The sequence below is a fragment of the Halichoerus grypus genome, chromosome 2, assembly GCF_964656455.1.
Source record: "Halichoerus grypus chromosome 2, mHalGry1.hap1.1, whole genome shotgun sequence".
Lineage (NCBI taxonomy): Eukaryota > Metazoa > Chordata > Mammalia > Carnivora > Phocidae > Halichoerus > Halichoerus grypus.
The window spans coordinates 147,277,465-147,297,748 of record NC_135713.1 but is presented as its reverse complement, the minus strand read 5'-3'; the positions used below and the strand labels follow the sequence as shown (position 1 = coordinate 147,297,748).

The following is a 20,284-nucleotide window of genomic DNA, read 5'->3' as shown; positions in this document are numbered from 1 at the left end:
AGATCACAGAGCAAGAAAAATCTCGGATAAACAACATAACATTACACCTAAAGGAACTAGGAAATCAAAAACAAAAACCAAGCCAGTAGAAAGAAAAAAAAATAAAGATTAATCAAAAACAAATGAAATTTAAACTAAAAAACAAACAAAACCCAAGAAGAACAAATTAATGAATCCAGGAGCTGTTTTTGTTTGTTTGATTGTTTTTGTTTTTGTTTGTTGTTGTTGTTTTTAAAGATTTTATGTATTTATTTGAGAGAGAAAAAGAGAACAAGCATGAAAGAGCGGGGAGGCAGAGGGAGAAGGAGACTCCCTATTGAGCTAGGAGCCCAATGTGGGCCTTGATCCCAGAACTCTGAGATTATGACCTTAGCTGAAGGCAGATGCTTAACCAACTGAGCCACCCAGTGCCCCATGTTTTGTTTTATTTTGTTTTGTTTAAGATCAACAAGATTGATAAATTTTAGCAAGATTCATCAGAGAGAGAACTCAAGTAAATAAAATCAGAAATAAAGTATGAGAAATAACAACTGACACCATAGAAATACAAAGAATTTTAAGAGAATATTATGATTTGCCAACAAATTATACAACCCAGAAGAAATGAATAAACTTCTAGAAACATAACCTTCCATAACTGAATCAGGAAAAAAAATTAAAAACTGAACAGAGAGATTATTAGTAATGAATAATGAAATGGTTTTGGAAAAAGAAAAAAAAAACTCACAACAAAGAAAACTTCAGGAGCAGATGGTTTCACAGGTGAATTGTACCAAATATTTAAAGAAGAGTTAGCACATATTTTCCTCAAACTATTCTAAATTAGAATTTCTAAATTATTCTAAAATTAGAATATTCTAAATTATTCTAAAACTAGAAGAAGAAGGAAAGCCAACAAATTCATTTTTCAAGTCAAGCATTACTATAATACCAAAACCAGATAAGGATACCACACACACCCAAATACACACACATACACACACACACAACTACAGGTTAATGTATCTGACGGGCATAAAAGCAAAATTTCTCAACAAAATATTAGCAAACCAAATCCAACAATACATAAAAAAAATTCACTGCAATAAAGTGGGATTATGCCAAGGATGCAAGAGTGATTCAACATTTGCAAAACAATCATACATCACATTAACCAGAGAAAGTATGAAAATCATATGATCTCCTAACAGATACAGAAACAGCACTTGACAACATACCACATCAATTCATGATAAAACCTCTCAACAATGTAGTTTCACAGGGAATATACCTCAACATAGTAAGACCCTATATGAAAAATCCACAGAGAACATCGTATTCAATAAGAAAGAAAATCTGAGAGCTTTCCCACTGAGGTCGGGAAAAGTCGAGGATGTTCATTTTCACCACTTATATTCAACATAGTACCGGAAGTCCTAGCCACAGCAATCAGTCAAGAAAAATAAATAAAAGGCATCTGAATTGGTAAGGAAGAAAATATTTGTAGTAGCTTTTTAAGAGCCTGAATATCTGCCTTTACTATATATTTGCCTTTACATGTGAGATTTGTTTCTTTGATGCGTTTTCTTATTTCTCATTATGGCCTTTTCTCTTTTTCTTAAAGAAGATACTTTAACATTTTTGGAAGGCTACTTTCGTGGTGATAAACTTCTTTAGTTTTTGCTTGTCTGGAAGATTTTCTCTTCTTCAATTTTGAGTAACAACCTTGTCAGGCGGAGCATTTTTGGTTATATGTTTTTCCCTTTTAACACTGCAAATATACTTTGCCATTCTTTTCTGGCCAGCAAAATTTCTGATTAAAAAATCCGCTGATAGTCTAGTTCTCTTGTATGTGACCTTTTTTTTTTTTCTTTTGCTGCCTTTAAGATCCTATATTTTTAACTTTTGACATTCTAATTACCGTATGTCTTGGTGTAGCTGTTTAGGGTTCATCTTATTTAGGAGTCTTTGCTGCTTATACCTGGATATCTGTTTCCTTCTCAAGGTTGTGGTATTTTTTAGCCTTTATTTCTTCAAATGAATTTTGTTCACTGTTGTTGGGAATGTAAAATGAGGTAGCTACTATGAAAATAGATGGTCATTTAAATACATACATACATTCATACATACATAAAATTGCTATGTGATCCGGTAATTAAACTTCTGAGTATATATTCAAAAAGAAGTGAAATCAGGGTCCCAAAGATACATTTAGATACCCATGTTCTATAAGCATTCTTCACAATAGTCAAAATGTAGAAGAAACTGAAGTATCTATTAATGGATGAGTAGACAAATAAGATGTGGCATATACTTACAATGGAATATTACTCAACCTCAGAAAGGAAGGAATTCTGACATATGCTGTAACAGTTTTGAAGCTTGAGGGTATCATGCTATGTAAAATACACCAGTCATGAAAAGACAAAACATGTATGATTCCACTTGTTTGCTTTAAATAAAGTATTCAAATTCATGGTGACCAAAAGTACAATGCATTTATCAAAGCTTCTGGGAGGTGGAAATGGAGAGTTGTTTAATGTATATAGATGTCTGTTCAGTTTTGGAAAATGAGAAAGTCCTGGAGATTTTTTGTACAGCAATCTGAATATACTTAACACTCTGTACACTTAAAATGATTAACATGGTAAATTTTATGTTTTGTATGTTTTACAATTTTACATAAAAATAAAAACATTATATACGATACAATAAATTATAAGTGATCTTTAACCAACAACAGTCAGGTAAATTTGAATTTCAGTATTGGAATAATCTGAAATTCTAGAGGAAAATAGTACTATGATCATCCAAAAATAGTTCAAAGCAGTCTTCAATTTTGATTTTACAGAGCTAGATTCTAAATCAAGATTTGCATTAGAATTCATTTATTTTTCAGATAACACATATATTTTACTCATTCATTCATTAATTTTTTTCATAAATATTCCTAAATGATTTACAAATTTCCAGCATAGCAATTTTTTAAAGTTTTTATTTAAATTCCAGTTAGTTAACATGCAGTTTAATACTAAATTCAGGTTTACCATATACTGATTCATGCTTCCATACAACAACTGGTGCTCAGGGGGAGGGGCAAGATGGTGGAGGAGTGGGGGACTCCATTTCAACCAGTCCCCTGAATTTAGCTGGATATCTACCAAGCCAATCTGAACACACACAAAATCAGCCTGAGATATAAGAATGTATGTCTGGATCTCTATGGACAGAGGATCAGTGGTTGTGAGGTATGAAGGACAGAGTTGTGATTCTGCAGACAGATATGGGAGGGTAAACATAAGAGGTGGGGGAGCCCCCAGAAGCTGGCCCCTGGAAAGTGATAGAAAACCCCAGCGCAAAAGCATCCTGTGCCAGCATCGGGGATAGCTCAGAGAGCGGTGGCAGCAGAATTGGAAGGGCCTGATAACAATGCTCAGAAGGGACCCAGGAGCTGAGGGGGTGCACGTGGGGACCTGGGGTGGCCCCTTGCATGGACCTGTGCCCAAGGACTGGAGGCCAGCTGCCACTACCCATGAACACCCAGCCAGCCACTGAGGCCTACGTGACCCAGGACTGCTCACGGCTGTAGAAACACAAAGGGCAGAGACAGGCGGAGACCTGGGACAACCACTGAGAGGGCCACTGGGGGTGTGCACCACCTGTGGATGGCTGTGGTTTTCTGCCATGCTTACAGAAAGGGAGACTGTGTGTTCTGGGATTCAGAGAGGAGCAGACTGGCTTCTCTCCTCTGGGGCAGAGGTCTGGATGCAAACATTTTCCTTTGCCCTGACCCTCTGAAAAGGCATGAAAAGCAGCCAGAGAACAAAAGCTAAAAAAAACAGTTTCCACAGAGCCTGGCCCCTTGATAGGGCGCAGGGCAACTCTGTCCAAGCAGGGTTGCCTGAAAAACAGTGAGATGGGTCCCTCCCCCACAAGATAAGCTGGAAGAACAAGAGGATGACAACCCTAGGGTTCCCATAAAACTGTAAAACCCCAATACCAGGAGAAAATAGTATATTGAGCTCCAGGTATTGCTTCATGGTTGGTGTATTTCTCAGATACAACTTTTTTTTTCCTTTTTTATTCTTTCTCATGTTTCCTCTCTGTTTTTTTTCTTTTTACCTTTTTCTCAGATGTTTAATTAACATATTTCATAGTAGCTTTTTAACTTGTACTTTTTCATATATATGTATATATGTATTATATATAGATATATATATGTATGTATATATATATGTATGTATCTAATGTGTATATATATCTATATATATATAAGAAGCTTTATCTATATATAGATATATATAATATATGTATGTATATGTGTATATGTATCTATATGTATATATACATAGATAAAAGCTTCAGTGTAGTCCTTTTTTCCCTATTCAATACTACCTTTATATATGTACGAGTTTTATTTTCCCTGTAACTCTGGGAAGTAATGTCCTCTAGCAAAGAGAAAAAAATACACCCAGGAAGTACTGAAACATCCTACCTTGCCACATTGAGATATTATAACATCCCTCCCCTCACCTCTACTTTTTTTTAATTTTTAATTTTTCTTAAAATTTTTAATTTCACAAATTTTATTCTTCGGTTTCATTTTAGCTTTGTCTTTTCGGTGGTGGCTTTTGACTGCTCTGGATTTTCCCAGGGAGTCTTGCCTGGATTGTGGTTGATATTAAGAACTCTGTACATTCCCTCAACCACCCCTCAACAGAATGACTAGGAGGAGGAACTCCCAAAAAAGAAAAGAACCAGAGACAATGGTCTCTCCTGGAGACCTAATGAATATGGATATAAGCTAGATGTCAGAGATAGACTTCAGGGTAACAGTTATGAAGTTAATAGCTAGCCTTGAGAAAACCGTTAGTGACAATTTAAAACCTCTAAGGGCAGAAATGAGAGCCAATCAGGCAGAACTTAAAAATGCTATGAATGAAATGCAGTCTAAACTGGATTCTCTAATAGCCAGGGTAAATGAGGCAGAAAAACAAATTAGTGATCTAGAAGATAAACTGATAGAAAGGTAGGAACAGGAGGATGCCTGGGACAAACAGCTTAAAATCCATGAGAACAGACTTAGAGAGATTAAGGATGCCATGAAACGTTCCAATGGGAGAATTATTGGTATCCCTGAGGGGGTGGGGAGAGACAGAGGACTAGAAGGTATATTTGAGCAAATCATAGCAGAGAAAATCCCTAATCTGGGGAATGAAACAAGCACTCATATCCAAGAGGCAGAGAGTACCCTTCCCAAGATGAAGGAGAACAGACCAAAGACCCAGCATGTAATAGTAAAACACAAATCCTAGAACCAAGGAAGCCATCCTGAGAACATCTAGGGGGAAGAGATTTCTTATTTGTGGAGGGAGGAACATCAGAATAACATCAGACCTGTCCACAGATACCTGGCAAGCCAGTAGGGCTGACAGACATATTCAGGGTACTAAATGAGAAGAACATGCAGCCAAGAATACTTTATCCAGCAAGAGTGTCATTTAGAACAGATGGAGAGATAAAGAGCTTCCAGGACCCGCAGAAAATGAAAGAATATGTGACCACTAAACTGGCCCTACAAGAAATACTAAGGGGTATTCTATAAAAGAAGAAAGACCCGAAGAGTAATATAGACCAGAAGTTTACAGAGACAATCCATAGAAACAGGGACTTAACAGATAATAAGATGGCAATAAATATGTATCTTTCAGTAGTAACTCTCAACAAGAGCATCCTAAATGTTCTCATAAAATGGCACAGGGTTGCAGATTGGATAAAAAGACAGGACCCGGGTGCCTGGGTGGCTCAGTTGGTTAAGCGACTGCCTCCAGCTCAGGTCATGATCCTGGAGTCCCGGGATCGAGTCCCGCATCGGGCTCCCTGCTTGGCGGGGAGTCTGCTTCTCCCTCTGACCCTCCTCCCTCTCATGCTCTCTGTCTCTCATTCTCTCTCTCTCTCAAATAAATAAATGAAATCTTAAAAAAAAAAAAAGACAGGACCCATCCATATGCTGTCTACAAGAGACTCATTTTGAACCTAAAGATACATCCAGATTGAAAGTGAGGAGATGGAGAACAATTTATCATGTCAACGGACCTGAAAAGAAAGCTGAGGTAACAAATCTTATATCAGACAAATTAGAATTTAAACTAAAGACTGTAACAACAGATCCAGAGGGACACTATATCATTCTTAAAGGGTCTACCCAAAAAAAGAATCTAACAATTGTAAATATCTATGCCCCCAACATGGGAGCAGCCGACTACATAAGCCAAATCTTAGCCAAAATAAAGAATCAGATCAACAATAATACATTATTAATAGTAGAAGATTTTAACACTCCACACTCAGCATTGGACAGATCATCTAAACAGAAGATCAACAAAGAAACAAGAGCTCTGAATGACACACTGGACCATAGGGACCTCATAGATATATACAGAACATTCCACCCTAAAACAACAGAATACTCATTCTTTTCAAATGCACATGGAACTTTCTCCAGAATAGACCACATACTGGGTCACAAATTAGGTGTCAGTCAATACCAAAAATTGAGATTATTCCCTGCATATTCTCAGACCTCAGTGCTTTGAAAGTGGAACTCAATCATAAGAAAACAATTTGGAAGAAATTCAAACACTTGGAAGCTAAAGACCATCCTGCTTAAGAATGTTTGGGTCAACCAGGAAAATCAATGAAGGACTTAAACAATTCATGGAAACCAATGAGAACAAAAACACATTGGTCCAAAACCTATGGGATGCTGCAAAGACGGCCCTAAGGGGAAATACATAGTCATCCAAGCCTCACTCAAAAAAAAAAAAAAAAAAAAAAAAAAAAAAGGAAAAATCCCAAATACACAAACTAACTTTACACCTTAAAGAATTGGAAAAAGAACAACAAATATACCCTAAGCCACATACAAGAAGAGAACTAATTAAGATTAGAGCAGAGATCAATGAATTAGAAACCAGAAATACAGTAGAGCAGATCAATGAAACTAGAAGCTGGTTCTTTGAAAGAATTAATAAGATCATTAAACCACTGGCCATGCTTATCCAAAAGAAAAGAGAAAGGGCCCAAATTAATAAAATTATGAATGAAAGGGGAGAGATCATGACTAACACCAAGGAAATAGAAACAATTATTAAAAATTATTATCAATAACTATATGCCTATAAATTAAGCAACCTGGAAGAAATGGATGCCTTCCTGGAAACTTATACACTACCAAGACTGAAACAGGAAGAAATTGACAATCTGAATAGACCAATAACCAGTAATGAAATGGAAGCAATGATCAAAAACCTCCCACAAAAACAAAAGTCTAGGGCCTGATGGATTTCCAGGGGAATTCTACCAAACATTCAAAGAAGAAATAATATTTATTCTCTTGAAGCTGTTTCAAAAAATAGAAACAGAAAGAAAGCTTCCAGACTCATTCTATGAGGCCAGCATAAACAATTGATCTCTGATCCCCAAACCAGGCAAAGATCCCATCAAAAAGGAGAATTACAGACCAATATCCCTGATGAACATGGATGCCAAAATTCTCAAGATCCTAGCTAACAGGATCCAACAGTACATTAAGAGAATTATCCATCATGACCAAGTTGGTTTTATGCCTGGGATGCAAGGGTATTCAACATTTGCAAATCAATCAATGTGGTAGAGCACATCAATAAAAGAGAAGACAAGAACCATATTCTTGTCTTGTCAATTGGTGCAGAAAAAGCATTTGATCAATACAACATCTGTTCCTGATAAAAACTCTTCAGAGTATAGGGATAGAGGGAACATTCCTCAATATCATAAAATCCACCTATGAAAAGCCCATAGTGAATATCATTTTCAATGGTGAAAAGGTGAGAGCCTTTCCCTTAAGATCAGGAACATGACAAGGATGCCCACTCACCACTATTATTCAACATAGTACTAGAATTCCTAGCAAGAACAATCAGACAACAAAAAGAAATTAAAGGAATCCAAATTGGCAAAGAAGTCAAACTCTGTCTTTTCACACATGACATGATACTTTATGTGGAAAACCCAAAGACTCCACCCCCAAATTACTAGAACTCATACAGCAATTCACTAATATGGCAGGATACAAAATCAATGCACAGAAATCAGTTTATTTTCTTTTTTTTTTTAGATTTATTTATTTATTTATTTATTTGACAGAGAGAGAGACACAGTGAGAGAGGAAACACAAGCAGGGGGAGCGGGGAAGGGAGAAGCAGGCTTCCCGCGGAGCAGAGAGCCCGATGCGGGGCTCCATCCCAGGACCCTGGGACCATGACCTGAGCCGAAGGCAGACGCTTAACGACTGAGCCACCCAGGCGCCCCATCAGTTTATTTTCTATACACTAACAATGTAACTGTAGAAAGAGAAATTAAGGAATCAATTCCATTCACAATAGCAACAAAAACCATAAGATACTTAGGAATAAACCTAACTAAAGAGGTGAAGGATCTATACTCTAGAAACTACAGAACACTTATGAAAGAAATTGAGGAAGACAGAAGAAGACAGAAAAATATTCTATGCTCTTGGAATAGAAGAATAAACATTGTTAAAATGTCTATCCTCCCCACAGAAATTAACACTTTCAAAGCCACCCTTATTAAAATACCATTGGCATTTTTCAAAGAGCTGGAACAAAAAATCTTAAAATTTGTAGGGAACCAGAAAAGACCCCGAATTGCCAAGGGAATGATGAAAAAGAAAAACAAAGTTGGTGGCATCACACTGCCTGACTTCAAGCTATATTACAAAGCTTTGATCAGCAAAACAGCATGGTATTGGCACAAAACAGACACACAGACCAATGGAACAGAATAGAGACTCCAGAAACGGACCCTCAACTCTATGGTCAACTAATCTTTGACAAATCAGGGAAAAATATCCAATGGAAAAAAGACAGTCTCTTCAATAAATCGTGCTGGGAAAATTGGACAGCTACATATAGAAGAATGAACCTGGACCATTCCCTTACACCATACACAAAGATAAACTCTAAATGGATGAAAGACCTCAATGTGAGACAGGATTCCATCAAAATCCTACAGGAGAACATAGGCAGTTACCTCTTCAACATCAGCCACAGTAACTTCTTTCAAGACATGTCTCCAAATGCAAGGGAAACAAAAGCAAAAATGAACTTTTGGGACTTCATCAAGATAAAAAGCTTCTGCACAGCAAAGGAAACAGTCAACAAAACTAAGAGGCAGCCCATGGAATGGGAGAAGTTATTTGCAAATGACATTACAGATAAAGGGCTGATATCTAAGATTTATAAAGAACTTCTCAAACTCAACACTCAAAAAACACATAACCCAGTCAAAAAATGGGCATAAGACATGAACAGACTCTTCTCCAAAAAAGACATAGAAGTGGCTAACAGACACATGAAAATATGCTCAACATCACTAACTATCAGGCAAATACAAATCAAAACCACACTGAGATACCGCCTTACACCAGTTAGAATGGTAGAAATTAACAAAACAGGAAATAACAAATGTTGGTGAGGTTGTGGAGAAAGGGGAACCCTCTTACACTGTTGGTGGGAATGCAAGTTGGTACATCCACTCTGGAAAACAGTATGGAGATTCCTTAAGATGTTAAGAATAGAGCTACCCTACCACCTAGCATTACAAGCTATTTATCCCAAAGATACAGACGTAGTGAAAAGAAGGGGCACGTTCACCCCAGTGTTCATAGCAGCAATGTCTACTATAGCCAAATGTGGAAGGAGCGGAGATGCCCTTCAACAGATGAATGGATAAAGATGTGGTACATATACACAATGGAATACTATTCAGCCATCAAAAATGATGAATACCCACCATTTGCATCGACAAGAATGGAACTGGAGGGGATTATGTTAGGTGAAGTAAATCAAGCAGAGAAAGACAAATATCATATGGTTTCATTCATATGTGGATCATAAGCAATAGCACAGAGGACCATAGGGGAAGGGAAGGAAATCCAAAGGGGGAGAAATCAGAGAGGGAGATGAGCCATGAGAGACTATGGACCCTAGGAAACAATCTGAGGGAGTCAGAGGGGAGAAAGGTGGGGGGGATGGTGTAACTGGGTGATGGGCATTAAGGAGGGCATGTGCTGTGATGAGAACTGGGTGTTATACTTAACTAATGAATCATTGAACACTACATCAAAAACTATGTACTATACAGTGACTAACTGAACATAATAAAAAATACTCAAAACACTAGAAATATAAACATATTACCTTATAGTAAAGCCATATATCAGAACCCCACAACTTACATTATACTCCATGGTGTAAGAATGTAAGATTTTCTGTATGTTTGGGAACAAGACAAAGATGATCCCTTCCAACGTTTCTAATCATATAGTATTAGAAATTCTAGCCAGAGAGATTTGGAAATAAAAAAGAAATAAAAGGTGAAAACAGGAGGAAGATGGTGGAACAGGAGATTCCTGAAGTCACCTTGTCCGACAGATACACTGAGTAACAGCTACATCTGTAAAAGTAACTGAAAATTACCCAAAGACTGACAGGACAGACCTTCCACAGTTAATACTAGAGAGGAGGTCACATCATAAAGGGTGGAAGGGGCAGAGACATGGTTGGGAGCCATCTCCCCTTGGCAAGATTAAGCAGGAACAGAAAGGACACCAGAAGTGTATAGAAGTGAAAGAATTAGACCCCATTCCAGGCATCCTAGGCACTGGAGACCTGTATTGGGAGATAAGTCCCCATAACATCTAGCTTTGAAAATCAGTGGGGCTTAAATTCAGGAGCTACCTAAAATCAGCAGAGTCTACCCCTGGATACTTTAAACATCAGAGCGCTTAACTCTGTGACAGCCAAGTGAGATATGAAAACAAGTCCCCACCCTTAAAGATCCAGCCTAATAAATAATCCTGCCTGAGATACAGCACAGAAACAACAGTTTGAAAAGCATCTGGTGTGTATGTAAAGATTCATTTGCTAATCTAAGAACATGCACTGGAGAGGCAGGGATATTCAGGAGACTTCTCTAAGAGCAAAAGTGCTGGTGGATGTCATTTCTCTTCCTCTCTGCCAGCTTAGATAGCCAGAGACTTAATGCGAACCAGAGCTAACACTCTCCACCCATCTTACTAACACCATGTGCTCCACCCTCATGTTTTCCTGCAGACCAGCCACATTCAATCTGCCTGCCTTGGTAGGCATCTCTCCAAAGCAGATCTTGCCTTTCCACACCCTGAAAGTAGCCCTAGCAGGGACAACTACCACTCCCAAGTGACTCCTGCCCTGGGAAGAGGGGGAGATAATCCCACACAAGAGCACACAAGCAGTTTCAATAGGCCAGCCTTTTAGCTTGCCCAGTAGGTGTTCCCACACCTGGGGTGGAGAGACTAACTGCAGACCTGTAGTCTGACTGCTGAACCTACCCATCTATGAGCCCACCACTGCCTCAGATAGGCACCTCGACAGTGCAAGAAACAAACCCTACTCAGTGCATGCACAACAAACAAAGTGGGTCATTGCAGGTGGCTAGACTGAAGGAAAACACGATTCAACCACAACACTAGGACATACACAGACCACACAGGAGATAACACCAGAGCACCTGGTTCCGGTCACCAGGGGCATTGTGCTACAGGGCACCAGGGGACCTCTTCTACACAATGCCACTACTTTCAAGACAAGGAGGGGTAACAAACCTCCCTAACACATAGAAACAAACAGAGATTTAGATAAAATGAAGAGACAGAGGAATATGTCCCAAATGAAAGAACAGACAAATTCACAGCAAAAGAGTTAAATGAAATGGAGGTAAGCAATATGCCTGATAAGGAATTCAAAATAATGGTCAGAAAGATACTCACTGGATCTAGAGGAAAAAAAAAAGTGAATGTATTCAATGAGAACTTAAACAGAGATTGAAAATATCAAACAGAACAAATCAGAGATGAAAAATTAAATAACTGAAATTTAAAAAAAAAAAAACAAAAAAACGCTAGAGAGTTCTGGTCTAAGATGGTGACATAGGAAGACCCTGAACTCATCTCCTCTACAGAACACACCAAGTTACACCTATTTATAGAATAATTTCTCCTGAAAAACTGAAGACTGACTGATCAACTTCTGCATAACCAAAGTAAGAATGAACATTAAAAGAATAGCAAGAGAGACAGAGACACAATCATGAAAGGAACACCCACCTCTGATGTTTTGAACTGCAGTGGGGAGGGATACTGCTTAGGAACTGGGAATAGATTTAACTTTCCTTCAGCACAGAAAAATAGCCACAGTTGAAAAGAGCAACTAGTTAATAAAACAGCCAGCCCTTGAACCCCTCCAAATGGCAAAGGGACTACTGGAGCTCTCTCTAGGTCAGAGTGAATGGAGAGTGACATAGTTTATGCTCCCCCTCCACCGTGGAAGTGCAGACCAGAGCAGGATCTGGAACCTATAGCCAGGTTGCTACTTCAACAAGCCCCAAGTCTAGTAGTTTACACCAGTCCCCGTTGTACTGGGGCACAATGAAAGAGCTGAGGTTGTAAAGAAAAATTAATACATAAAGAGCCAGACCTCGAACACTCCCAAAAGGTGAGGGAGCTGCTAGAACATTCTTGGGGTGGGATTGACTGAGAGACAAAGTTTACATACCTCCCACACCTTGAAAGCACAGACCAGTGCATAGTCGGGGCATCCCAACTGACCTGCACCTCAGTGAGCCCAGCAGCCCTAGCCTATTATTAGCTCCAGCTATCACACCAAGGTGGCCACAAGGCAGTGCACACTAGGACATCCTGGTTAGCATCAACTACAGTTCTAGCCTTTGTGCCAAGTTGACAAAAGTGTACAGCACCCCCAGAACACTCCAGGCTCATACCACTTTGGCTTCAGATGGCTTGCTCGGGCACCCTTGGCACAGAGCACTCCAGAATGTCCTGGCTGATGTCTACTTCAGATCCAGCCATTTTGCCAGTGTGTCCCTGTGCACAGAGACCCATGAACCCCTGGTTCATTCCTACATTGACCCCAGTCACCCAACCATGGCACATTTGCCCTGAGCACCTTGAGACACCCAGATTTGTACACAACTCATCTTAAGCTGTCCTGTGTGGGCACATATTGCATGGAGAGCCCATGGACCACACCAGCACATGCCCACATTAAATTTAGATTTCCTGACAGGGTACCCACTGCATGGAGTGCCCCAGGACCTTCCAGCCTATACCCCACCTCAGCTCCAGCCACAACTCTAGGGCAGCCTCTGTGCAGAGTCTTGAAACACCCAGGTTTACATCTATTTCAACTATCCTGCCAAAGTGCCCTCTGTGTGTAGAGCCCCAGGTCCCCCCTGTTTGTACCCACTTTAGTTTCAGCTATTCTGCCAGGGCACTTTCTGTGTACACAGCCCAGAGACTTCCTGGCTTGCACATCACCTCCCTCATCTCTAGCTGCCCCACCAGGGCATCCTCTGCACAGAACACCTAGCATAACCCAGCTTGTACCATTTGAGCTTCAGCTGTCCAGCCAGGGTACCCTCAGTGCATGGAACTCCAGGACACACTGGCCTGCACTGACTTCAGCTTTAGCTGTTCTGACAGGGTGACAGTTGTATGGAGAGCCGCAAGATCCCCTGGCTGACATCCACATCAGCTTCATATGTCCTGATAGTGTGCCCTCTGTGCTTAGAATGCTGGAACCCCTGACCTGCCCCCATTTCAGTTTAGCTGTCCTTCCATGATGCCTGTTATGCTGAAAGACTTGAAACCTCCTGGCCTGCAACCCACCTCAGCTCCAGCCACACTGCCAGGGAACTCTCTGCACAGAGAGCCCTGAGAAAACTTGGATAACATCCTCTTCAGCTTCAGCTATCCTGCCAAGTTGCTCCCTGCATAGAGTCTTGGAACACTCTGGCTTGCACCCCTTGTAGCCTTAGCTATCTTGCCAGGGAATACACTATGTGGAGAGCCCCAGGACCCCCAGCCCATACCAGCCCCAGGTCCAGCCAAGCAGCAAGAGTCACCAAGCACACATAGTCTACATAGGGAATGAACATACATAAGACCATTCTTTCAAGTTTAGAAAAAGTAACTTTCCACCTAATCCATTGAAATAAGCACAAAAAGTCAAGCACAATGGGGAGACAGAGAAATATGCTCCAAAGAAAGAATGAGACAAACCTCAGGAAAATAACTAAATTAAACAGAAATAAGCAATATGCTTGATAAAAAAAAATAAAGTAATGATCATAAAGGTGTACACCGAGCTGGATAGAAGAGTAGAAGAACTCAGTGAGAACTTCAGTAAAATATTGTAATATAATATATTATATACATATATTACATATATATGTAAAAGGAAAAATCAGAGTTGAAGCATATAATAACTAAATAAAAGTACTCTACAAGGAATCAACAGTAGAGTAGGGGATACAAAAGAACATATCAGCAATTTGGAACACAGGGTAATGAAAACACTGAAGCTGAACAACAAAAATAGGGAATACAGAAAAAAATTAATAAGGATAGGTTAAGAGATCTCTTGGACAACATCAATCAAACAAATCATTTACATTATAGGGACGCCAGAAGAAGAAGAAAACAAAGAAAAGGGCAGAAAACATATTTGAAGAAATAATAGCTAAAAAAATTCCTGAACTAGGAAAGAAAATAAATATTCAGATTCAAGAAACACACAGAGAGTTTCAAACAAGATGAACCCAAGGAGGCCCACACATGACCCCCTTGACAATAATTAAAATGTCAAATGTTAAAGACAAAAAGAGAATGTTCAAAGTAGCAAGAGAGAAGCACAAAACTATATGCAAGGGAAACTCTACAAGGCTACCAGTTAATTTATTAGCAGAAACTTTGCAGGCCAGAAGAGAGGGGCATGATATATTCAAAATGCTAAAAGGAAGAAAAAGAAAAAATATAACCAAGAATATTCTACATGTCAAGATTATCATTCAGAATTGAAGTAGAGATAAAGTTTCCTAGAGAAACAAAAATTAAAGGAGCTTATCATCACTAAACCAACATTATAATTAAAGGGTTTCTTTAAGTGGAAAAGAAATGGTCATAATTTGGTGTAAGAAAACTATGAATAAAAAGATGTAAAATATGACAGCATATATATAAAAAGTGTAAGAAAAAGTGAAAGAGAGTGCTTTTTAGGAAGGCATTTAATGTGAAAGGACCTCAAAATTAATATAGACTGCTATATACCCTAGAATCTTATATATGAACCTCATGGTAACAAAAAAAAGCAAAAAAGAAAAAGAAAGAAACCCTAACATAACACTAAAGAAACTCATCAATCACAAAGAAAGAGAACAATAAAAGAAAGGAGAGAACTACAAAAACAACCAGAAAACATATAGCCAAATAGAAAGAACTACATATTTATCAATAATTACTTTAAGTGTAAATGGCATAAATGTTCCAATCAAAAGACATAGGGTGTTGGAATGGATAAAGAAAAAAAAAAAAAGACCCATCTATATGCTGCCTACACAGAACTCCACTGTCTGCTAATAGTTCACCAGTATTTGAAAACCTTCATACTTTCGAAGAATAATTTTCACATTTTGCTAATTTGTTTTATTTTAAATGCTTGTCCAAAAATGACAAAGGACAAGAAACCGTAGCAAGATATTATGGGTTATGTCTACAATGATCTTTCAATTTTCCAGTTCAAGACTACATTTTATCTTCTTTCTACTCTTCATATCAACCTACATTCTCTGCCACCATTCAGCCTCTCACTGTGCTTCAACTGGTGACTAATTCTTACATTGTAATGAGGAAATAGAAACAGTGAAGAACTCCATGCATTATCTCCATAAAAATACATACTCTTGCATCCATTTACATATACACTATCTTTTACCCTATCACAACTGAAATGTACTGGTTCCTATTGAAAGCCTTGAATTCACCAAGATTTGCCATTTTTAAAGACCTGTTCTTATACTAGATACTTCTGGCATCAATAGATCCTTCCTTTGCCTTTACATATTAGCTTCAATTTACAAACCTACTTAGTATATCCTATTTTTAAATGAATCAAAACATTCCATGAGGGATTGCCTCACTTATGTGTTTCCTTTTTTATACCACAGAGTATTCTAACAAAACTTCCACTTTTTCATCTTCTTTCTTTCTTCACCACACTCCAAATGGGATTTTGTACTCAACTGATCCTCTGAAACTATTGTCAACATCACCAACTTCTTTTTGTTGGGTCACTTACATGTTTTCTCTTGTAATGTTCTTAGCAGTATTTCAAACACTTGATGACCCCATCTAGAGCTTGGTTTCAAAAAACAAAAACAAAAACAAATGAACAAACAAAACCCCACTACTTATTTTCCTTTCAATTGCTGGTCATTTATTTCTGCCAACCAAACTATCTTCAAACCTAGTGGAAACTACATTATTATTGTTGTCATTTATGAGTCAGAAGTTTTGACAGGGCTTAGCAGGAATGTCTTATCTTTGTTCCATGTTCTGGAAGTGTGGACCACTTACAAGGCTGTATTTGCTGGGTGTCTGGCTCTGGTCGGATGACCTCATTCACAGTGCTGGAGGCTGGAATGGCTGGCTCATTCTGACCAGATCTATCTGTTCATATTGCCTGTTAGCATTCAGCAGTGTGGTCTGAGCTTAATTTACATGGAACCTAGATCCCAAGGGAAAAAAGTAGCAGCCAAGCCTCTGATGAACTGCGTCCAGGATTGGTACAGCATTATAACTGCCAAACTCTGTTGACCAAAGTGAGTCATGTGACCAGACCATATTGAAGGGTTCATCTGTGGATGGAGGGGGCTACAGACATGCATAAGATAGAAGTAATTGGTAATAGTCATCTTTGCAAACAATTGACCACACTGCCCAATACTAATGTGTTGCTGGTCCTTTTTCCTCTGCCTGATTTCTAAACATTAATTCATTTTAGGATTTAGTTTCAGTCTCTTTCTTTTTCTTTTCCTTTAACTTGTTTACTTCAGTTATCTTGTCTATTTTTACCCCATAAATGGGCAATAAAATCTGAGGCATTTAAATAACATCTGTATACTGGTGAATTCCAATTAATATTTCCAAACCTGCCTTTCTAACCTGAGTTCCTGACCTTTTATATAACCACCACATTGATATCCTTGTTTGACTATTTATTATTTATTTCAAACATAATTTGTCTAAAGCGAACATCTGAATCCCTACCCCAGCTGCATATCTGCTTTTACTTCAGTCACTTCCATTCCAGAAAATGTTCCAATAAACACTTATTTGTTAAAATTAGAAATTGCATCATTATTTTTTTTTAAGATTTTATTTATTTATTTGACAGAGAGAGACACAGTGAGAGAGGGAACACAGCAGGGGGAGTGGGAGAGGGAGAAGCAGGCTTCCCGTGGAGCAGAGAGCCCGATGCGGGGCTCGATCCCAGGACCCTGGGACCATGACCTGAGCCGAAGGCAGGCGCTTAATGACTGAGCCACCCAGGTGCCCCAACAAATTACATCATTCTTAATTCCTAATTATTTCTCAGTCCACAAGTTCCTTTAGAACATATCTTTGCTTGATCTCTAAAATACATCTCTGATTGTAAATTTACTCTTTCCACTGATAATGTTTATTGCAAAGCATTAGCTACTGTTGCCTCATTTACTGCAGTAGTCTTTATTGCTTTCACTTTTGTCCCAAAATATCCATTCTCTGCAGAACCGATGGTGTAGACCTGTAAAATTGTAAATCATATTGTTTATTTTCTCAACAATGTCCTGTGCTACAGGTAAACTCCCTAGTCTGCAGCATTGCCTGTAAGATTCTCCATGCTCTGGCCTTTTCTACTTCTTTGATTCTCTCTCCATTATTATCTCTCTAGAACCCCACTGTATGCACAGTGGCCATTCTTCTGATCTCAAAGCATGCCAAGCTTACTCTTACCTGACAAAATTTAAACGTAACATCCCTTCTCCAGGAGTGATTGTGGCAGGTCTTCCTTTTCATTATCTGGGTGCAGGTAAAAGACCTTCAAAGAGCATTCCATCTTTCCCAACCTTTCTCAACTTCATGGTTATTTCCCACTATACACACACACACACACACACACACACACACACACACACACATATATATATATATATATATATACACACACACATATATTTAAAAAATATATATTATTAAATATATAAATTTTATTTACTTTTATCAATAAATGATAGCTTTATTTTTTTGTTATTTATTGTCACCAGCATACACATTAATAGGTAAATTTCACAAAATCAAGGGCCTTGTCACTCTTGATCAGAAGTTTAATCCCAGCACCTAGAGCAGTGCCTGCAAGAGATTTGCCATTCACTAAGTGCTGTTGAATGAATAAATAGATAAAAAGGAATAACAGCCACATGTTGCTATGGAAGTGTTGTTTCTGTTTTTGTTGGTTTTGTTGTAAGAAAATGAAAGTGGAAAATAAATTCTTGTCCATGCTGACAGATCTTATCAAGATTTATAAAAGTGAATAACTAGAATAAAATATCCAATATGCTCTAATGGTTAAATATTTCCAAAAGTTTGGGTAAAAGAAATTTCATTTTTATTCTCTCTCTTTCCTTTCTAGAAAACATGGCTCTATTCACTGCCCCTAGCTTTTTAGCACAGTATGTGAACCATCTAGATATTTGTGCATCAGCAATGATTAATAGATGTTCCTTTGAGAACTATTGTTTTTGATATCATAATTTATGTACTCCTGTACTACTTACACAAAAGAAAACTAAAGTTGGGCCATAAACTGTGATGATATATGCCCAAACTCTGGCAGGCAGGTAGTCATGCAAGATAATGGATAAATATTTTTTGTAGGATTTTAACATAAGGGGGAATTGCTATCATTGTGTTTTATTATAATCTCTTCCTTAAACCTAGATTTCCCAAAACCAATCTTCTCAATGCCTCATTCACCTCTTTGTTTCTGAGGGTGTAGATCAGGGGATTCAGGAGTGGTGTGACAATGTTGTAGAAAAGAGTGAGAATTTTCCCCTAGTCATTGGAGGAGCTGGTTCCTGGTTGCATGTACATGTAGATGATGTTTCCATAAAAAAGTGAGACCACTGTGAGATGGGAGCCACAGGTACTGAAGACTTTGTGCCTCCCTGAGGATGACTGGATACTTAAATCAGCTCTCACGATGTAGCCATAGGAGATCAGGATGAATACCAGGGGTGACAGCACAATGCCCACTGCCAAAATAAAGGCAATGCCTTCAGCAGCAGCTGTATTCACACAGGCCATCCAGATCAGGGCAAGCATTTCACAGAGGAAGTGGTCTGCTTTGCAGTACCCACAGCGGGGTAGCCACAGAGTCACTGGGGACATAATCAAAGAGTTGGCCACACCACAGCACCAAGCAAGGGACACTAAACCCAAGCAGAGGCGTGGATTCATGATCACCATGTAGTGGAGGGGTTTGCAGACTGCAACAAACCGGTCATACGCCATGACAGCCAGGAGCAGGTACTCTACACCACCCAGACCCAGAAATAGGAAGAGCTGGATGGCACAGCCTGTGTAGCTGATGGTCTTGTCGCGCCCATTCAGGTTATAGAGCAGCTGAGGGATGGAGCTGGTGGTGAAACTGAGGTCCAGGAAGGATAGGTGGGTGAGGAAGATGTACATGGGAGTGTGGAGGTGGGGGTCCAGCCAGGACACCAGGATGATGGTGGTGTTGCCCACAAGGGTCAGGAGATATGCAATCAAGATGACCACAAAGAGGATCCTCTCCAGATGGGGCGGTCAGAAAACCCCAAAAGGATGAAATTTCCCTTGGTGCTCTCATTGGTCCCATCCATCTCTATTGTCCTTAGGAGAATGGGAAATTGAATAAAATAAAAAAAAAAAAGTAATTCACAGCCATTAGTCACTCTATGTCTATCATACTAACACTATTTGAAATTTCTAATAAAAATGTGAGTGTATATATGTGTGCATAGCTTAAAACCTTAAAAATAGAGACAATTGGGGCGCCTGGGTGGCTCAGTCGGTTAAGCGGCTGCCTTCGGCTCAGGTCATGATCCCAGGGTCCTGGGATCGAGTCCCACATCGGGCTCCCTGCTCTGCAGGGAGCCTGCTTCTCCCTCTCCCTCTGCCTGCTTCTCTGCCTACTTGTGTTCTCTCTCTATCTCTCTGTCAAATAAATAAATAAAATCTTTAAAAAAAAAATAGAGACAATTGGATGGAAAATTTTATAATTTGTCATAGAAATCTACTGAAAACAAAACATAAAACCTGAATGCC

The 20,284-nt window shown here is 38.9% G+C and overlaps 1 pseudogene; it reads right to left on the bottom strand.

Moving 5' to 3' along the window:
- Positions 1 to 18,892: 18,892 nt before the first annotated feature.
- Positions 18,893 to 19,839, bottom strand: LOC118528602 (olfactory receptor 2W3-like; annotated as a pseudogene).
- Between the last annotated feature and the right edge of the window lie 445 nt (positions 19,840 to 20,284).